Source organism: Pinus tabuliformis, chromosome 7, assembly GCF_031772625.1.
Source record: "Pinus tabuliformis cultivar Carrire ecotype Pingquan chromosome 7, CPIR1, whole genome shotgun sequence".
NCBI classification, from domain to species: Eukaryota; Viridiplantae; Streptophyta; class Pinopsida; order Pinales; family Pinaceae; genus Pinus; species Pinus tabuliformis.
The window spans coordinates 1,017,262,500-1,017,284,990 of record NC_142293.1 but is presented as its reverse complement, the minus strand read 5'-3'; the positions used below and the strand labels follow the sequence as shown (position 1 = coordinate 1,017,284,990).

Below are 22,491 nucleotides of genomic sequence, written 5' to 3'. Positions count from 1 at the left end.
TGGTTTGGGTTTGTTTCTCATCCAAACATTTCTAGATATTGTGCACTTTGTGTTCGTTAATGTTTCCAGTCACATTGGAATTCTGTTGGGCTTGCTTTTTGTCTTTTGAATTTTTGTCAGGGCATTGTTAATTCACATTAAGAGCTAGTTTGCATTGCTAGACCGTAAAGATTAATGGAAGTATATCTTCAGTTTGGGCTGCCCTTTATCCAAACAATTCTATTTTGTGCATTGTGTGTTGAATTGTTGATTAATGTTTCCAATCAAACTGGAATTCAGTGAGGCTCACCTTCTGTTTTTTGAAGATTTTTGGGGTAGGGCATTGTTAATAGATTAAGGGCCACTTTGCACTACCAACTAGTGGAGACTAATTGAAGGATAGAATGTTTGGCAAGGAGATTCACTAGGTTGTAGTTGTAAGTTGTCTTTCATTTATGAATTATGAATCATGATTTATGTGACCACTGACATGTATTTGAATTTTGTATGTACTATGCATGCTATAGATGAAGATCTATGTTTCAAATCAATAAATTTGTATTATTAATTAAAATTTGTGTAAGAAATATCTAATTTTTAATATATATATATATATATATATATATATATATATATATTTTTAATAAAATAATATATAACGAATCCTACGTGTCCTGTTCTGAGGGTTCAACGTGTTCGAATCCGACACTACGAATCCTGAATCCTATGAATCTCGAATCCCCGTGTCAAGTGACTTAGGTGATAATTTATTATCCTTCTTAGCTTGCTTGAGGGACATTTGTTTATATGGTTGTCGCCGTAGGAATACCCAACCACCTACATCAAAACTTCTTTCGCTGCGATGTTGATCTGCTTGTTGTTTCATTCTATTCTGGGCCAAGGTGAGGTTATCCTTTAAGAGTTGGAGAACATGTTGTTGATGCTGGATGCTATCTTCCACTCTTGAACCTTGGAATTTTCTCTTAAATATGATGTGATGGATGGTGGATGATATCCATAAAGTGCCATAAATGGGGTCATTTTTGTTGCAGTATGGAAGGAAGTGTTATACCACCATTCAGCCAGAGGCAACCATTTGACCCATTGTGTTTGTTTATCAGATACAAAGCAACGAAGATATCCTTCCCAACATTTGTTTACTATCTCAGTTTGCCCATCAGATTTAGGATAATAAGATGAGCTATGAGCTAACTGAGTACCAATACAAGAAAATAATTTTGTCCAAAAATTTCCAATGAAAATGGGATCTCCGTTGCTTACAATAATCTTTGGGTTTCCATGTAGCTTTTGAATTGTTTTCATAAATGCAGTAGATACTGTACTCGCTTTAAATGGATGAGATAATGCACAAAAGTGTGCATACTTGGTAAGCCTGTCAACTACCATGTCAACTACCACCATGATAACACTCTTTCCTTCAGACTTGAGTAAACCTGTGATAAAATCCATTGAAACTTCCTCCCAAAGTTGGCTTGGAATGGATAAAGGTTGTAATAGACCTGGGGTCTTAATTGTTTCAACTTTATTTTGTTGGAAAACCAAATATTCCGCCGCAAACTTTTGAATATCCGATTTGAGGCCATCCCAAAAAAATTCCTTCTTAACCCTATGGTAGGTTTTTAGAAATTATGAGTGCCCTCCTAAGGGAGAGGTGTGCAATTCCCTAAGAATCTTTTGTTTGATTTGGGAATTCTTACATAGGTATAACCGATCTTTGTACCATAACGAATCATTTTTCCAGCTAAATGTATCAGATGTACTGGGATCTTGTTGTAGGTTTTGAATGAGTGCCCACACTCCTTCGTCATTCTTCCATTCATCCCTTGCTTTGTTTATCCAATCTGGTTGGATAATAGAAATGGCGCAAAGAAATGCTTCCACATCCCCATCCTTTTTTGAGAGTGCATCTGCTACAACATTTTGCTTCCCTTTTTTGTAGATGATTTCAAAGTCATAACCCAACATCTTTGTGACCCATTTTTGTTGCTCTTCTGAAGATAATGTTTGGTCTAAAAAGTATTTAAGACTATCATGATCTGTTTTTCCCTGGAAGTGTCTTCCCATTAGGTAGGGTTGCCATTTCTTAAGAGCATGTAGTGTTGCCAACATATCCTTCTCATAAATAGCTTTGTGTAAATACTTTCCTTTGATTGGACGACTTTCGAAAGCAATGGGTCTTTCTTCTGGCATTAAAACAACACCAATTCTATTTCTTGAGGCATGACATTCCACAATAACGACTTTTGTGAAGTTCGGTGTAGCTAAGACCGGTGCTTGGCACATTGCCTCTTTAAGATGTTCAAAGGCCTTCGTTGCCTCTGGAGTCCATGAAAATGCATGTTTCTTCAATAATGTTGTTAGAGGTGCTGCTATTCTCCCATAATTCTTAACAAACTTGCGATAATACCTTGTTAACCTGAGAGATCCTCGTAGATGCTTTATGGATGTGGGGATTTTCCATTCCTTAATGGTTTTATTTTTGCTAGGGTCTACCTTAACACCTTCATGAGATACAATATGACCTAGATATTCCACCTCTTGTACTCCAAAGAAACATTTGGAGCTTTTTGCATATAATTGTTTCTCCTCCAATAGTTTGAGCACCCTGTCAACATGTTGAACATGATCCTTCCAAGACTTGCTGTAGATTAGTATATCATCAAAAAATACTAACACAGAGTTTCTAAGGAAGGGTTTGAAAATGGAATTCATCAAACCTTGAAATGTAGAAGGTGCATTGGTAAGGCCAAAAGGCATGACCAAAAATTCATAAAGACCCTCATGAGTTCTAAACGCTGTTTTTGGAATGTCTTCAGTCCTCATTCTGATTTGATGATATTCTGAACGAAGATCCAACTTGGTGAAATAAATTGATCCATGCAATTCATCCAATAATTCATCAATGACAGGAATGGGAAATTTATCTTTAATAGTGAGCTTGTTGAGCTCCTTATAATCTCGACAGATGCGCCATGATCCATCCTTCTTGTGAACCAATACTACTGGAGCAGCGAAAGAACTTTGACTAGTTCAATTATACCAACCTCTACCATTTCTGCAACCATACGTTCAATTTCACTCTTTTGGGCATAGGGATATCTGTAAGGCCTGATGTTTGGAGGAGCACTTCTTGGAATCAAATGAATAACATGATCATGATCACAAATAGGTGGGAGGCCTTTGGGAGTCTTAAATACCTTGCAATGATTGTCCAAGACTTTTTGCAGAGCTGGAGAAATAGATGATTTTGATGTGGGAACCTCTAGTGAACATAATTGTGCAATTATGCCTCGTTGTTCTTTCTTTAGAAGTTTTGTCATTTCGTTAGAGCTGATTATCCTTCTCGGTTTCCTTGTGGTACCCCTTAATTCAACTTCCTTTCCTTTCGAAGAAAATTTCATGAAAAGTTCTTGAGAATTAAAAGCTATTGTACCCAATGATTGTAGCCATTGGACTCCTAGTACAACATCAAAACCACCCATTGGAATGGAAAACATTGGCCTATTCAGTACATATTCTTACATGGATAGCTTGATATTATGGCACTTTCCTGAGCAAGTTATGGTTCTTCCACTTGCTACCATCACTTGACACTTTGGTGCTGGATATAGGAAGCAATTCAATTCCTTAGATATCTTACAATGAATAAAATTATGGGTACTGCCTGAATCAATCAACACTATTACCTTTTTCTTCTTGATATGCCCTTCTATCTTGATAGTTTGAGGAGTGGTAATTCTAGCCAATGCATTACAAGATATGGTCGGATTCATTTCTTCTTTCTTTAGGGTTTGTTCCTGGTGTATATCCTCTTCTTTTGACGTTTTTTCTTACTTTTCTTTCTCCTTTTCACAATCTATGTAAAATAATTTCTTGTCAGCACACTTATGACCTTTAATGTATTTTCTATCACAATTGTAACAAAGCCCTTTTGCTCTTTTTTCTTCCAAAATTTGTGGTGTCAACCTTGTAGGTTGTGGATGGCTAGGGGCAACAACACTTCCAGCTTTATGATTGTGAGTGGTAGGCTTCCTTGTTGCCATAATTTTGCTTTCCATTTTTCTTGCCAACCTGAACGCCTTCTCCAATGAATTAGGTTCCGAAAGGTGAACCTCGTGTTGGATGTTATCCTTTAAAGTCCCTATGAACACATCAATCCTATGCTTCTCTGGAATATTTTTTACCCTTATATTCAATTTTTGGAAGTCTTCAATGTGCTCCATCATTGAACCCTTTTGTTTGAGATTTATCAATTGGCTAAAAAAAGTGTTGCCTTTTGTATCCTCATAATGTGCTATCATTTCATCCGTAAAAATATCCCAAGTGACAATTTGTTTACGAGAGCAAAGCCATCGATACCATACAAACTGATTTGGTTTCAAATATAAAGTTGCAATGCGTACCTTTTGTGTGTTTTGGACATTATGGAGATCAAAAAATTGCTCTATCTGTAGTATCCATGTTGTGGGATCCTTGCCATCAAACTTCCTCATGTCGATCTTTGGAACATGTTGGTTCTTCGATCCAACATTAGAGTCTATGAAATCATGATAACATTTATTTTGTTCTCATCATGTGTTTCTTTTACTACCCTTTCACCATTAGTAAGCATTTCTTGTAGAAATTTTGTCAAATCTTCCATCTTAGCTTCCACGCCTTTCTTTAAATCATCCATTTTAGCTTCCACGCAATCCATCTTAGCTTCGACGTCTTTCATATTAACTTCCACGTCTTTCTTTAAACCATCCATCTCTTAGCTTCTACGCCTTTCTTTAAACCATCCATCTTAGCTTCCACGCCATACATCTTAGCTTCTACGCCTTTCTTTAAACCATCCATCTTAGCTTCTGTTACTTTTTCTGAAAGTGAAATTTGTTGCACTTGGTCTTGTAATTTTGATATATCATGTTGCATTTCTTCCTCTTCTTCATGAGTAATGCTAGAGCTTTCATGTTGCTTACTAGGTGTTTCCATTTTCTTTCTTCGGGGCATCAATCACTGATAATAATGCTTCACTATGCCCTTTGAATTCCTTCAAACTAATTTTTCAAACCAAACTTATGCAAAAATTTAAAAAAACTACACACCTTTTTTCACTTTGTAGGAGCTCAATATTGAAACGACTGTAACTCTGTAATTTCGGATCTCCAAGGTCTGAAATTGCGACCTGCAGTATCCCTCTGTACCCTCTTTCCAATGCCACTAGTCTGATCAAAATTGGATTCTCCAAGAAAGAGTTATGCCCCACCTCCCAAGATGACCCACTTATATACTTTCTCAGTAGAGCGAACTTGTTCGAAGTGCCACGTGTTACTGTTTCGACCTTAGGACCTAAAAACAATACACATGAAAGTATAGTCCGTCCTCTTTCTGTAGCTTCTTATGAAATTTCAATCTGATGCTCAGAGAGAAATTTATGATGATTTTTCCAAGGTCACCTATCTAGAATGTAATTCGGGAGTCTGCAAAAACCCTAACTTCCTCGGATTATATCTCAAACATATAGCGAGACAAGATATGAAATTCGGACCCTAGATTCACCAAAGATTTCGGCCCAAATGGGTTAAATTTTTAGAGTCTGAACCTTCGTAGAAAAAAATTATAGTGAAACTTCCTAGATGACCTGTTTGAGATGAAATTCTGGAGTTGTCAAAATCCTTAATTTCATCAGATCATAGCTTCGAAAATATAGTGGGACAAGATCCGATATTCGGACCCGAGGTTAGACCGATTTCTTCTCAAATGGGTTTGTTTTTATCTTCCGAAACTTCATATCGAAAAAGTTATAGAGAAAATACCACGATGACCTGTTTGGAGCAGCGAAACCCTAGAATCCAAAGCTCTGATACCAAATGTTATGGAACCAGCTCACAAAAAGATAGAAAAGAAAGATCAACGCCTTAGAATTCAACCTCTTCGAGGGGGCGACCTCCTTTACATTACACAATTGAACAATTCTTGGATGATACAAATGACAAAGCCTCCTTTCTATATATAGGAGTCTAAGGGTTCACAATATAACCAAAGCCGACCTAACAATAATAATATAAGGGCACAAAAATAACAATAGTGGGCTTCTATGGGGCACAATAATAACAATATGGGGACAATAGGGGCACAACAATAAGAATAAGGGATACAATGACAATAGTAATGGGGGAATCACTAGTATTATAGGGACCTAACAATTTGAACCTTTTTTTAATTATTTTGATTAAGAAATTTGGTGGGCCTTTTTTTGTAAGCTCGAATTTAAGCTAGAGCCATAATTCTTTTAAGGCATAGGACTGTTGTCGATTTCATGGGACAGTGAATTCCTTGGTGGAAGACTTTTAGGAAAGTATGAGATTTGATTGTCTTAATGCTCTCTTAGAAGGTAGAAGACCTGGACTAGAAGCCGTATTTGGAAAAAGCCCTGCTTTTGAACTCTTAGACAAATCTTGAGATGACATTCTTAGAAAAGTCTTTGATAATTTCATCAATGCGATTCTTGGGGAGATGAGTTGTAACCTATTTCATGTAGAACAAAATATGAATATTTCTCAAGAAGACCTATGAGACATGCAACCTATCAAGGGTTACTTCTAATTCATTAATGACCCATTCACCCTTTGAGATGAATGACAACTTTCTTCCAACAGGGGAATGCCCTACTTAGGAGTGTTGTGCATCTTGGAGGAGGGCATCTGGACTTAGGTAGCCTGGGTTAGCTTGGATTCTTGTTTAGAGGCTTAGAGTTGGCTTGGGAACACAATTGCAACAATGTTCATTTAGGGGAATTGGACCTAGTGGAGAACACTACATAGGAGAGATCGAGTCCATGTGGGCTTGTGATGGAGGTGTGTTGACATCATCTTGTAGTTGTCATTTGTGTACAAGATCACCTTGGAACATGACATTTGTACCCTTGGATTTGAGTGCTTCATGTGTGCAGCCTACATGTGATAGGTTGTTGGTAAGGTTATGTGCCCACATTGTATTGTTAGCCTCCCTTACCTCCAATATATATAGAGCAAGGGGAGAATCCTTTCATAATCATCATCATCTTGTACTCTTCTCTGTATGCTTGTTTTCTTGGAGTGATTTGTTGGGGTTCATTAAGAAACCCTTGGAGAAATTATACATGGGAGGAGGATGCCTTTGTGGAGATTGCTCTTGTGATTACTCTTTGTGAAGAAAAAGACTTGGAAATGATCATTGTATAACTTGTGCTCTTCATTCTTATTCTCTTGTAGAGATGTGGCCTAGAAGGGCACACTAGTCTCCTCTCTCTCTTTCTCTTGGAGTTGCTAGGGTTCATGGTCTTCTTGGAGTGCCTTGAAGTCTAGGGTTAGGGTTTCATGGTCTTCTTGGATCATCATGATGATTTGAAGCAAAGGGGCAATTTGTTAATTGATATGACATCATAATTGAATAATCTAAGGGCTGTTTTGCTGCTGCTATATTTGCTTCTATAACTGCTGTAGAAGTGAATTTTCGTAGATCTGGTTTACACGAGTAAGCTGCCTTAGAGGGATGAAACTCTTTGTGCTGCTGTTTTATACTCTATTTCATAAAAGCCCCAAGGCTGAAATTCATGGGTTGTAGATCTAGTAAACCTCTAGTTAAAGAGCTAAAATTTATGTTCTGCATTAAAAGTCAAATACCTTTATCTTGCATAGCAATTTCTAGAGAAAATCTTGTTATGTGTTTTCCACAAATGAAAGAAAATTTTGATTTTAAGCTAACTTTGAACAAGCCATTGGCACAATCCCAAGTCATCTTGGCTTTCTTACACAGAATAATGCTCAAGGGATTCAAACTTGCCATAAAAGAAATGAGGAGGATGGCTAGGTCAAGGTAACAGAGGCATTGGTTGGCAATGAGGACTCCATGCACTAAGGACCATGCAAAGATGGTTTCCTGGTCAACAATTGTCATTTCCAAATTGATTGAACCCTAAAGAGCCAAGTAGAGATCTTTGATTTTGAACGCTAGATCTTATTCCACTTATGTCCATTATAGGGGTTTGACATTTATGGCCACAACTAGGCTCATATTTAGCAAAGATCAGATAAGATAAGATGATGTCCAACAAATGATCACAAAAGTAGGCAAATGGGACTAAAGGATATATCCATTGTGGATGCAATGTGGGAGTGCCAAATCAATTCGAAGGTAATGCTAAAGGCAAGAAAAAAAGAAGCGAAAGAAGAGCAATTGTAGATAAGTGCCTAGCTAAGCAAAAGGATTCTTGCAGTTCCAATCCTAGTAATTCCACCATTTGCTTGGAAGCTTGACATCCAACTTAAAAGACCATTCACCAAGAATGAGTTACAATGTTTTAAATTATTTTTGCTGATTTAAGCCTTCTCAGTGTAGCATTTTGCTGTTTACAGTTTTGTTGCATTGGATTTATAAAATCAATGATTTGCATTTGTGATACATGATCCATCTTTAGGGGAAGAGAGGGAATGATGAAGAATTGCATGTGGAAGCTACCACGGAAAGCAGTACTGATAATACAAACGACTGCTAATGAACAAAGCACACATAGAGGGAAATCGTCAGCTATCAAACTGAAGAAGATGTCTAACACGAAGGAGAATAAAGGGTTTTATTCCTCTTTGTGTTTGATATCTTGTTAGGGTGTATTTCTGTGTGTTTGAGAACTTCTTATTCTCTTTGTGCTTGACATCTTCATAGGGTTTATAGCAGGTTTTACTCCTCTTTGTGTTTGACATTTTCATAGGGTTTGGAGCCAACTTTTTTTCTCTGCGTGTGCTTTGTTCATTAGATTTTGTTTATGTTTAAGGTTCTTGCTTTCCATGGTAGTTTCCATGTGCAATATTTAGATTTCTCCCTCTCTCTCTCTCTGTTGTCCTAAATATGGATCATGTATCACGAATTTGATACACCGACTCTATAAAATCCAATGCAGTGAATTTTGAAACTGTAAACAACGGTTTGAATGCTATCAAAAATAAACTTATGTGACTACAATGCCAATTGAAATGACTGATACTAGCTTCAGAAATTCGAAACACCTCTGAAACGTTCAGTGGCATTTCAGACGTGTTTCACAGAAGGATTTTTTCCAGAACAAAAAATTAATTTCCAGCACCCAAGGGTGGCACAAGTATATTTTTTTCCAGAACTCATAAATGAATTTCCAGCACCTGAGGGTGGTGTTTTGCACAAGGATCCTTTTCTAGAACATAGAAATTAATTTCCAGCACCCGAGGGTGGTGTTTTCGGTAGCTTTGACATGAAACAATGGGAGGTGGGGATGTCATCTTGATCTAAGTCACATGACACACCTCTTCCCCCTCGTGTCACGAATCTTTCGTGTCGGTGAGTTTGACTCCTGTTGGGCAGGTGCCCAAATCGTGCCCCAATTCTGTGACACGTCTGCCGAAAATCAACCCCTTGTGCTTCTAAAAGTCGGTTATGGACCGATTTCCCTCGCTTGTGTTTGTTGTTTTGGAGCTGTAGGAGTGTCTGGACGACCAACAAAGGAGGAAGACGAGTTTTAGAGGAGATTCAAGGTGCAGGTAAGTGGGTTCCCCCTCCAAATTTTTTACTTTTGCTACAGCAGTCTGCCAATCTGTTTTTGTTTACATGCACAACCTTACAACATTCCGTTTTTTATTTTATTTTAATATTCACTGCAATCATGGCTCAATCAAGGGCAACAGGAAAGCGGCAAAAGAAGGGGAGGAATGCCCCCATTGTTATTGAACCATATCTTTCAATTTCATCAGGGTCTGTCAGTATTCCATTTGTTGGAAGCAATGTTTTACAACTCGGACTCGGACTCGGACTCGGCCGAGGATCGACTCGGACTCGGACTCGGACTCGGTAATGACTCGGCCGGCTCGATTTCAATGACTCGGTCGTTGTAAAAAATACATTAAATATTTATTTTTTTTATAAAAAAACATAATTTTAAATATTTTAAACATAATTTTAAAGATTTTCATTCAAGTTTCCAAACACACAACATTATAATATACATGGAAGACAACATATGATCAAAGTAGGCTCATGAACCAATCCGTTATATCAAAATGGTACGGTGTACCCAATGGCAATAGTAAAACTAAATACATAGTCAACTGTAGTCTGTCATACATGATCAAAGACTCGAGTCAAAACAAAATACAAATAACCAAGGAGGCTAGTAGCTACTGCCAGAGGAGCCAAGATCATCTCGACCAATCTCTGGATCATCATCATCAGAGTCAGACAAGGGGCCCCATGGCTCCTCCTCATCATCATCGTCTCCAACTGCAACTGTAGAAGTGGTGCCAGTACCACTAGGCTGTGCAGCAGATGCAAGCTGAGATAGAGTACAAATGCGGCTGCGCTTCTGTCGTGGCTGAGCAGAGGAAGGCGAAGCACCTACAACTGGAGTCCTACTAGCTGGCTGTGAGACTGAGGCTGGTGGATCGGGATCTGCATTCAACTGAATAGGCTGCAGTGGATGTTCAACATCAAGTTGATCAATCTCAAGATCCTCATCAGGATCAAACTCTGGTAGACGACTCTCCACTACCCAATCTGATGTTGGATCAATGTCTTCCAACACAATAGGATCTGAATCAGGTCTTTTGTTCAGCAATTGGTTCCGTCTGAGCCGAAGGTTGTATTGGACAAAAACTAGATCATTCAACCGTTTTTGCTCCAAACGGTTTCTCTTCTTTGTGTGAATCCTCTCAAAGACAGACCAATTGCGCTCACACCCAGATGCACTGCAAGTTTGACTCAAAATACGAATTGCAAACCTTTGCAATTCAGGGCACTGGCCACCAAAGGCCTCCCACCATTGTGCTGCAAAAAACATAGGAGTGTAATGAATTATGAGTTAGATGAAGGCTGAAGCTCAACAAAATTACAAATTATATCTAACTTTCAAATTATAAATGATTTAACAAACTTTAATAAAAAAAGTAAAACGGAAACCATTAAGAAATTGAAAATTGAAATTTTTGTTTACCTGGCTCATCTGCTTCTCTTGCAATCTTTGCTAGGTTCTTCCCAAAGGTACCTGTTGCATTGCTGAAGGATGTGACCTGTTGATGTATCAACAGCTGATCAGACTCCGATGGGACCATGCGCTCAATGCAATCAACCAGTCCATCTCTGACCTCCCCCCTCAAAGCTCCTGACTCCTTAGCTTTATAATGATACCGTGGGTTCAAAAAATACCCAGCTGCATGTATAGGGCGATGGAGTTGATTGTTCCATCTTTCATCAATGATTGCCCAAATGGGCCCATACTTTGCCACTCTATCCTTGTATGCTGTCTTTATTTGCTCCTTTGCTTGATCCATAGCCTCATAAATGAAGCCCATAGCCAACCTTTCCCCATCCACCAACCGCAACACCTTAACTAGTGGCTCAGCAAGCTTCACAATCTCTGCTGCCTTTCTCCAAAAAGTTTCATCATGGACTTTCCTTTTCAATTCTCTGCCTTCTGGTTTGTTAGACCAACTGCTTTGATTCCATTCATCACTGGAAAACATCTTTTGCAAGTTTCTATGTTGGGAAAGCATAGATTGCAATGTCAAAAAATGTGTAGCAAATCTAGTGATGGCAGGCCTAATGATATCCTTGCCTCCAGTGTGTTTCCTCATGAGACTCAAAACCAGTGTATGATTGTAGATAAATTTTGTTATGCTTTTGGCATTATCTACAGTGTTTCTGACCCAATCTAATTTTCCAATATCCTCAAGCATGAGGTCTATGCAATGTGCAGCGCATGGGGTCCAAAAGATGGTCTTGTGTTTTTCCTCTAACAGTCTACCAGCAAGAACATAGTTAGAGGCATTGTCTGTGATGATTTGAACAACATTAGCCACCCCCACATCCTGAATAACCTCATCCAATAGCTGAAACAACAAGTGGCCATCTTTTACCTTATCAGATGCATCAACTGATTTTAAAAACATGGTTCCCTGTGGGCAGAAGGCAAGAAAGTTTATGATGGTACGGTTTCTTTGATCAGTCCATCCATCTGACACGATGGTACACCCTGTTCTTGCCCATGATTCCTTGAAATCTTGCAAATACTCATTAATTGATTGAATTTCTTTTTGCAAACGAAACCCCCTTAGCTCTTGCATAGTAGGGCCTTTGAAGCCTTTTCCAGCAGCATGTATGGCCTCAAACATAGGCTCATAATATGGTGAACGAGCAGCATTAAAGGGGATATCAGCATCATACCACCATCTAGCTATGTAGTCACAAGCAGTCTCCCTCAATTCTTTCTTCCAATGGTCATCTAAAGTGGGCTGAGCAAGACCTTTACTAACTTCAGGACCATGTGCATCTGATGGAGAGGAGCCTGAGTGAGTGAAAAAACTTTTGATAGTCCCATCACCCTTCATTCTACCCTTTCCCTTATCTTGAACAGAAGCAAAAGAGGGAGGAACATAACGGAAAGGGTTTGATGCATCAGTTTGAGGGATAGAGGAAGAACCCTCAAACTCATAGTGGGGGTTGGCAGCCATCATTCTTTGTATCTCCCTCTTCCTCCCAATTTCAGCCTGTATCTCTTTTTGCTTAGTCTTTTCTGCATTAAATTTTTCAAAGATTTCCAACAAATTCTTTCTAATCTCCCCAATTTCCTCAGATTTACATGCAGTAATATTGCCTTTAATCCCTGCCAAGTGTTGTTTCAGCCTATTAATCCCCCCAGGACCTGACTTAATTTTCCTATGGCAAAACTTGCAACACATCTCATTATCAACCATTTCAACATATGCCTAAGCAGGATCTTTTGCTCTAGGTGCCATTTTTTGACTAGGAAAACAATCTGAAAATGAAAAAAAAAAAATTGATTCAATGTTCATTTATTTGACTAAAAACACTCTCTAAGCTATCTTGATATGCACCTAAAATTTACTAAGTAAAAACAGATTTATAGAGGTGGAAAAAAATACCTCCAGGCACAAACTGCCTCCTCAAGCTTGCTCCAAAAATCAGCTCCTCAATGCTGCTCCAAATGGCTGCCCAAGAAGCTCCTCACTCCAGCTACAATGCTCCTCCAAGACTCCTCACTGCTGCTCCAAAACAAGCTCAAGAACTGCTCACTAACTCTCAAAGAAGACTCTCACTCAAATGCATAAGACTGCTGTGAGTGAAATGAGAGCATTTGGCTGTCTTAAATAGAGTTTGGGAGGGGGAAATGGACCCCAAAAGCATTTAACAAATTACAATAACCATTTAGAATCCACAAACCCTAACTAACTTTACCATGACTCAGCAAAAACCATTTAGAATCAGCAAAAAATTGATTTTTTTTTTTAAAAAAACGCATGCCCAGCCGCTTTTCCATGACTCGGCCGAGTCAATACGGACCCGGCCGGGTTGACCGAGTCAGCTATGACTCGGCCGGGTCATTGGATGACCCGGCCGAGTCATAGCTGACTCGGTCAGCCGAGCCGGGTCAATAAAATTTGCAATGAAACGGTCAGAAACGGCCGTTTCCGTTTCAGTTCGGCCGTTTCGTAAAACACTGGTTGGAAGTGGGGCTACAACAACAACTTCAAATATTGAGAAAAACATCCTTTTAGCAAGACAATAGGCTCAATAACTGAAATATCCCTTGTGGAAGTATGCTACAATATATCAAGGGCCAGGGAGCAAGTTAAAGGGAGGAGGCAATGTTCATTGGACATGCAGCTTTTGCAACCATCTATTCAAGAGCACCTATTTCCATGTGAAAGAGCATTTGTTGGGTATATCTTGTGAACTTGGAGCATGTTTAGGAGTGAGTGCATCTAAGAGGAAAGAACTAGAAAGAGATGTCGATGTTGGTGTGGCAATGGTGGCTACAACATCTTAAGAAAACAAGAATGAGGATCCCCTTGCATTCTTGAGGAAAAGCAATTATCTATTTAGGAGTTCCAAAAGGGGTGTAGGTCAAGAAACAAAAAGGAGGGCACTTGGTGTAATGGACAAGAAATTTAAGCAATAGAGGCGAGAAGAGATTGTTCCTACCATTGGATTTTTTTTTTCTATCTCAACTTCATATCATTTAATGTTGCACAGTCACCTTTATTTATTGAGATGTGTAGATCTCTAACTCAAGGGGTTCCATTGGAGTATGTGCCTCCTAGTTCAAAGAAGGTTAGAACCACATTGTTGGTAAAGGCAAAGGAGGTGAATAAAATGCTTGAGCCTATTACATGAAGATGGCCATCATCTGGGTTAATATTGTTTCTGATGGATGGGTAGATACGACATGCCATCCACTCGTCAATTTCATGTTGTCTTCCTTGAATGCACTAGTTTTCTTGAAAGTAGTGGATGCTCTTGTTAAATACAAGGATGCACAATATATAGGTGAGTTGTTCATTAAAATTGTTGAAGGTGTAGGTGTGAAAATTCTATCACTACAACAACTGCTTTATTTTTCCTACTTATTCCACAATAAGTTATTTATGAAATTACTTCAACAAACATTAAAATAAATACTGTTGCAGATATCACATCGTAATACAGAAACAAACATATGCACAAGTATTAACACATTGACATATATATTTTGGACAATAGTCCCCAAAGAAACCAAACGTGGGAAAACTGGTGCAGCAAGGTAGGATTTTATTATTCAGCAATTCTTCAGTACAACAGGGTGCCAAACTGGCTTACCCACAGAGAGAAATAATTCTCCAACACTTCTCCCAATCCCAGCGTCAGCCCGGTTGACCGCTACGTGGCCCTCAAACCCTCTGCGTCAGCCCCTGCTTGACTGCGTCAGCCCTAGGCCTCTTTGTGTCACCCACGTAGGCCCAGCTAGTGACTATGCAGTCTTCTGCTGCCTCTGCGTCTTCCTCTCTTGCCTCAATGCTAATTTCCAGTGGCTAATCCCGCCTCTGCTCCGTACTTGCTGCCTCCTGATTGCTCAGGAGACCACTGTTTCAATTTCTCAGCTATCCTGCTCCAAAAATTGAACTGACTGATCTCCCTCAGTGTATTCTCCAAGTGACCCTTAAGCCTCCTCTTATAATTTTCTCGTTGATAAATCAACGGTCGAGATTAAGTCCCTAATCAAACGGCTAATATTAGATCTGGCTTGATCCATGACCTTTAGACCCTTCTAACACAGTTTTATATTAATTCACATTAATATTTTATTTTCCCTAAGTTTATAGTTAGGGACTCCATTAAAAATATTAATTATTTTAATATCTCCCAAACTGTTTAGAATCTGCCCAAACCCTTTTTGGGTATTGGAGATCTCATGTGCCTTAGCCTCTCCACCAAATTTCGTGGCTAGAGCACATCCGATGCTACCCCAAATCAACACTCCCTCTTAGCAAGGACTGTGCTCTAGTAATACACCTCACTGAGTATCACCCTGATCATTTGGCATCGGTCCCTGTGCTGATGCTAAGCCTCCCTGCCCAACATCCTTTGCACTGTTGCATCCTGTACTACTAGCCATGGCTCTGCCACTGTTGCATCTGTACAACAACTCCCTCTGCATCTGTGCTGTTGCTGGTCCTTTCTCCCAACACTGCATCCTCATTACAACTCCCTTTGCATCCTTGCTGTTATCACTCCCATTTCTGCTATTGAAATGGGTTCTCTACCATCCCCATCTTTTTCCTGAAGTAGTCAAACTTTGTCCTTCTAAGGGCCTTGGTCAGGATGTCCGCCACCTGTTCTCTTGTAGGAGTGTAGCTCAACTGTACAACTCCTTGTTGGACAGAGTCCTTGACAAAGTGACACCGGATATCAATATGCTTCGACCTATCATGAAACACTGGATTCTCGAGAGCTTGATGCAACTTTGATTATCGCACATGATCCTGGTCGCCTCCATATTCCTTCTGAATAGGTTCACAAGCAGTTTTCTAAGCCATATGGCCTCACACGAAGCTGTGCTTTCCACCATATATTCTGCCTCAGATGAGCTCAAAGCCACAAACTTTTGTTTCCTACTGCATCAGGAGGTCATTCTTGATCCGATGTTGAAACAATGCCCAGAGGTACTTTTCCGATCTACTGAACTTCCTGCCCAATCCTAGTAAATCCACTCAATCTGATATCCTTACTCTTGGTGTACAAGAGTCCATAATCGATTGTTCCCTGTAAATACCTGAGAACATGTTTGGCTGTTGCCCAATGGGCCCTCTTCGGTTCCACCATGAACTGACTGAGGGTGTTGACAACATAGCAAATGTCTGGCTTGGTATTGACCAAATACATCAGGGACCCTATGAGCTGCCTGTATAGGGTGGGATCGACATCCTTGTCTTCTGATGCATCAATCTTCTTCCAGTTGGTGATCATTAGCGTAGCCATAGGTCTACAGTCCTCCATCCCGAATCTTTTCAGGATTTCTGTAGCATACCTCCCTTGCCCAAGGAAGATTTCTCCCTTTTGCTGCCAAACTTCCAACCCTAGGCAGTAGTTCATCGTCCCAAATTCTTCATATCGAATTCTGTGGCTAGATTCTTCTTGCAGTCCCCAATGAGTCTGGATGATCCTGTCAGAAAGAGATCATCCACATATAATACTAAGATTAGCGGCTCGTTCTCTACAACCAGATAGTAGAGATTTAGACACGTCACTCTTGACAAACCCCATCTTCTGCAAGTAGCCATCTATACGACCATACCATGCTCTCGGTGCCTGTTTTAGCGCATACAAGGCTTTCTTCAATCTGCATACATGAGACATCTTCTCATGAGTTTCAAAGCCCTCTGGTTGTTCAATGTATACCTCCTCTTCTATTACCTTGTTCAAAAATGCCGTTTTGACATCCATCTGATGGATCTCCCATCCCATCTGGGCTGCAAGAGATATCATGGTCCTAATAGATGTATACCTGGCTACCGGGGCGAAGGTCTCCTCATAGTCAATCCCTTCTTTTTGAGCATACACCTTAGCCACAAACCTGACCTTGTATTTCTCAACACTATCGTCTGTAGCGTGTAGATCCATCTTGAACCTACCACTGATCTGTCTTGAGGTCTTGGCACTACCTCCCAGACATCGTTTACCATAATGGAGTTGTATTCCTCTAACATCGCATCTAGCCAAACTTGATGTTCAACTGCCTCCTTGAAACTGGCAGGCTCTCCATCCTCAGCTACTAATGCCTGATATCTATCTGGTTGTTTTCGCTCCCTCTTATTGTTTCTTGGCGCATCGATGAAGTCCTCTGCATCTTGTAGAATCTAACGAAGTTCCCTGCTAGTTCTTCCTCTGCCAACAGGTGCTTCTGTTCGCTCCTCCTCCTCATCCTGAGAATCTTCCTGTCTTGAGGAAGAATTCTTTACTTTTGTTGGTTGAAGAGGTTTAACCAACGACTCCTCTTTCGATTGCTCCTCAGAAGGCATCTCGCGAGATCTTCTGAAAGTCCTGTCCTCCATGAACTTTACATCTCGTCGTACTACTACCTTCCTGCTCCCTGGAAGATAGATTCTGTATGCCTTAGCGTTCTCGCTATATCTTATTAGATATCCCTTTTTTGCAGTCTGATCCAGCTTCTTCCTCTTTTCTTTGGGTATGCGACAATATGCTAGACTCCCAAATATCCTGAAATGATTGACTTCAGGTGTCTGTAACGAATAAAATATATATAAATAATGTAAAATAATATAAATGATAATAAGCATAAATAATTATTAGTTAAGTAGTAATTAGGTTGAAGAGGCATGTCTAATTGAGACATGACTCTTCATGAAGAGACACTTGCTTGGTATATAAGCAAGCCTCTCATTCTCATTTGTAAATCATTCATTCTCATTCTTATTCATATATTTAATATAATATTTATATTCTCAATGGATAATTTCATATTGCAAGTTTTTTGGAGTAATTAATCTACAAAAGGAACTTTGTTTGCTTCATTTGGTATCAGAGGAGTTCGGTCCTCTAGGTTGCTTAACCGGTGCATAGAGCTCGTTCTCCAATCCAGGTTCTTGGCTATCAAAATTTGTCAACCTTGGTGCCGTACAATTGAAGCATTTTTGCTCAGAATTTGGGAGTTTCTCCTTTTCTTCATTTTTTTAGGCATTTGGCCATAAAAAATAAAATAACCAATATATATATATATATATATATATATATATATATATATATATATATATATATATATATATATATATATATATAAGTAAATAAATTAAAAAAAGAAGAAGAAAAAAAAGTAAATGAAAAAACAAAACGGATACAAAATCTCATACCAAGTATATTTAAAACTTTTTACGTGGAGAAGCCCGTGGTTTTAAAAACAACCCATGGTAATTGCCCATGGTGTTTTAAAAAGTTGAGGAAAAAGAAAGAAAAACAAAAAAACAAAAGGAATATGTTTTACTTTTTACGTGGAGAACATTTTACGGAGGTTTTAAAAACAACCCATGGTAGTAGCCCATGGTATCTTAACATCGTGATCGTGTCATATGAAAAGACGTGAAGGGCCACACCAAGGACAACCAAATGAAGCTAAGACTTTCTCTAGAGTAATCCTGCCCATTGCCCGATGAGGAGTCCTGTTCTGAACATAGACAACTGTGTTGCATGCTTCTGCCCACAGGAATTTTGGCATATCCTGATCATACATCATGGCCCTAGCTTCTTCTAGAATCTACAATAGTCCTATTCGTTCTTGTGGTCCCACAGGAATTTTGGCATATCTTGATCATACATCATGGCCCTAGCCGCTTCTAGAATCTACAATAGTCCTATTCTTTCTTTCTGCTACCCCATTCTGCTCTGGATTATATAGAGATTTCCATTCTCTTCTGATGCCCTCCTTAGCGCAAAAATCAATGAAGTCCATATCAACATATTCTTCACCATTATCTGAGTGTAAAACTTTTATTTTCTTCCCAGTCAGATTCTCCACCAGATCCTTGAAATCCTTGAATCGACAAAAAACTTCATCCTTGGTTTTCAGAAAATAAATCCAAGTTTTCCTTGAGTTGTCATCAATGAAGGTAAGGAAATACTCAACACCACTGAGAGCTTTGACGAACATAGGTCCGCAGATATCAGAGTGTATCAATCCTAGTACACTCTTGGCCCTGTGTTTGCTCCTAGGAAATGCTGCCCTGACATACTTTCCTAGAGCACATCCCCTGCATACATCATCTTGTTCTGTACTCAGATCCGAAACTCCTGTTACAGTTCTCCTGAGAATTCTCAGAGCTCCATGGTGCAAGTGATCCATTCTTCTGTGCCATAGTTCGTTCAGGTCCTTATCTCCATGAATGCCTATTAGTGCCATTGGTGATTCTAGTTGCAATCTATACAACGGATTACTTTTGATCCCGATCTGCACTTTCTTTTTCCAGCTCGGGTGTTTGACGTATACCTTCTCCTTGATGAAGTAGACGTCATAGCCCTTGCCTTGTAGTTGCGACACGGAAAGTAAGTTCATCCCCAATCCTGGTACATGCAACACATTTGTAGCACGAAACCGTTCTTCCGATTCTGTTTGAAAAACTATGGTACCATTCCCTACTGGAGTACACTTTGCCTTGTTCCCCATGATGATCTGAAAGTTCATTTTCTCTTCTCGATATTCTGAAAAACACTCCCTAATTCCCGTCATATGCCATGAAGCTCCACTGTCTATATACCATACTTCTGATGATGCAACACTTGTCATACACGCTACTTCTTCTTCCAACCTGGAAGCCAGCATAGAGAAATCAAAATCTCTTTCTCTTGTGCAATCTTCTAAAAATCTGTGTGAGTCCCCTAATGTGGATGCCTCTGCATTGTGGTATCGACCCATAAGTGATTTTCCCTTTTTGTCTCCAATTACTTGATTTGATACTATGTGAAAATTCTATCACTGCAACAATTGATTTATTTTTCCTACTTATTCCACAATAAGTTATTTATGAAATTACTTCAATAAACATTAAAATAAATAATGTTGCAGATATCACACCGTAATACAGAAACAAACATATGCACAAGTGGTTCGGGCATGATGATGATGGACATGCTTCTTGTCGGATCCTTCGGCCTTGGCATTCCTGTAAGCTATATGGATTGATCCATGACTTAGTGGGATTAACACATTGACACAAATATTTTGGACAACAGTCCCTGGAAAAACCCAATGTGGGAAAACTGGTGCAGCAAGGGAGGATTTTATTATTCAACAATTCTTCAGTACAACAGTGTCCAAACTGGCTTACCCACAGAGAGAAATAATTCTCTAGCACTTATCCCGATCCCATCATCAGCCCGATTGACCTTTGCGTGGCTCTCAAACCCTCTGCGTCAGCCCTAGGCCTCTCTGCGTCACCCACGCAGGCCCAATGAGTGACTGCGCAGTCTTCTGTTGCCTCTGTGTCTGCTTGAAAAGCATTGCGTATGCCTCTCCTGCCTCAACGCTGATCTCCAGTGGCTGATCCCGCCTCTCTGCTCCATACTTGCTGCCTCCTGACTGCTCACGAGACCACTGGTTCAATTTCTCAACTAACCCCGCTCCAGAAATTGAACTGACGGGTCTCTCTCGGTGTATGTTCCAAGTGACCCTCAAGCCTCCTCTTATACTTTTCTCGTTGACAAATCAACAGCCGAGATTAAGTCCCTAATCAACGGCTAAGATTATGTCTGGCTTGATCCATGACCTTTGGACCCTTCTAACACAGTTTTATATTAATTCACATTAATATTTTATTTTCCCTAAGTTTTACTTAGGAACTCCATTAAAAATATTAATTATTTTAATATCTCCCAAATTGTTTAGAATCTACCCAAACCCTTTCTGGGTATTGGAGATCTCATGTGCCTTAGCCTTTCCACCAATTTTTGTGGCTAGAGCACATTCGATGCTACCCCAAATCAATAGTAGGTGTTGATTCTTGTGTGCAAATTATTACAGACAATGCACCTAATTGCAAGGTTGTTGGCATGATTGTGGAAGCTAAATATCAACAAATATTTTGGACACCTTGCATTGGACAAAGTCATGCTAATGCCCTTGCAACCTTCAAAAAGTACACACATCTATCATTGTCAAAGATTGCAGATACATGGTTTGCCTCCAAATTCATCATGCTAAAGAGGTTGAGGAAGGTCAAGACAACTCTTGGGGCCATGGTTAGTTTTAGAGTTTTGGTCTTTTTAGAGAAAGACAAATCACGCAACCTCAAAAAGAGTCAAGGATACCGTGTTAGATGATTCTTGGTGGCAGAGGGTAGATCTTACTAGTAAGATCATGGACCCTATCATTGCTTTGATGTGAACATCAACCTTCGTCTTATTTATAGGTAGAAGGAGTGGTTGAATGCAAAGACAAAGATGTGAGATGGCATTGGACAACGGTGTTGAGTTGGCATTGGCCAATTTGGATCTTAATGTGCCAGTGCTAGAGCTTGTCACTTTTGATGATGGTGATATTCTTGAGGGGTCATCCTCCACACTAGCAGATGTAGGAATTACATTGGATACAAAGGAGGATGATGTAGAAGAGAGCAGTGGTGGTAGTGATACTGATTTTGATATTTATGAGCTATAGCCAATGAGATTCTTCCATCATGATCTACGGTTCTAGTATCTACTGTGTTTTGTATTTTGCTATTTTCCATTAGCATTCAAGACTCAATTACTATGTCATACTTTTTGATTTTGATGACTTAATGAGAAAACTGCAGTTTATGGTTAATTTCTTGTGTTTGTTAATTTTTCGTCATTGATGTAGTAGTAAGTACTAGTTGTATCATTTATGAATCATGATTGTATGTATAATATATGATTGAATTTGTTTCATCATCATGTACATGTTTTAGTTTTCAAATTGAATGAGATATATATATATATATATATATATATATATATATATATAACGTGTCCTCTGTGTTATGTTCTAGGGGGTCACTGTGTCATGTGTCAGATACTCATATTTTCGTGGCTTTGTGTCCCGTGTCCTTGTGTCATGTGACTTAGAATCCCAGTCATATGTAAATCGAATCATAACATCTCACAACAATCACCATAAGCAAATACACTAAAATAAATGTCATATACAGATATACTAATGGTCTAGGTTGAATCCCAGTCATCTGTACATTGATTCATCATATCTAACAACAATCACCAGTAGGATTCAGCCTAGACCATTGGCATATTTGTTTGTGGCATTTATTGTAATGTATTTGTTTGTGGTGATTGTTGCAAGATGTTATGTATCAATGTGCATATGAGTGGGATTCAACCTAGACCATTGGCATAGTTGTAATTTTGTATGTGTCATTTATTTTAAAGCAATAACAAAGTCTAAAACAAACCTAAAAGAAAGAAAACAAATAAACCATGTAGAAAGGTAGAAGGCAACTAAGGCAGTTTTTGGGTGGTTTGTGCCCTAGCTGCCCCCAGCATCCTCTAAATTCATGGCAATGCCATATATAAGCAGAATTCAGGTACAGTAGGAGATGACAAAGCATGGATCACTGTAAAAACTAAATGCTTGGTTATCAGGAATATTAGATCACACGTGTTTCATCCTCTTTTGAAGTTAGCCTGCAA

General features: G+C 39.2%; 1 protein-coding gene across 3 annotated transcripts in view; it reads left to right on the top strand.

Moving 5' to 3' along the window:
- Positions 1 to 22,491, top strand: part of LOC149251013 (uncharacterized) — a 138,717-nt gene that overhangs the window by 108,331 nt on the left and 7,895 nt on the right. The window lies entirely within an intron of this gene.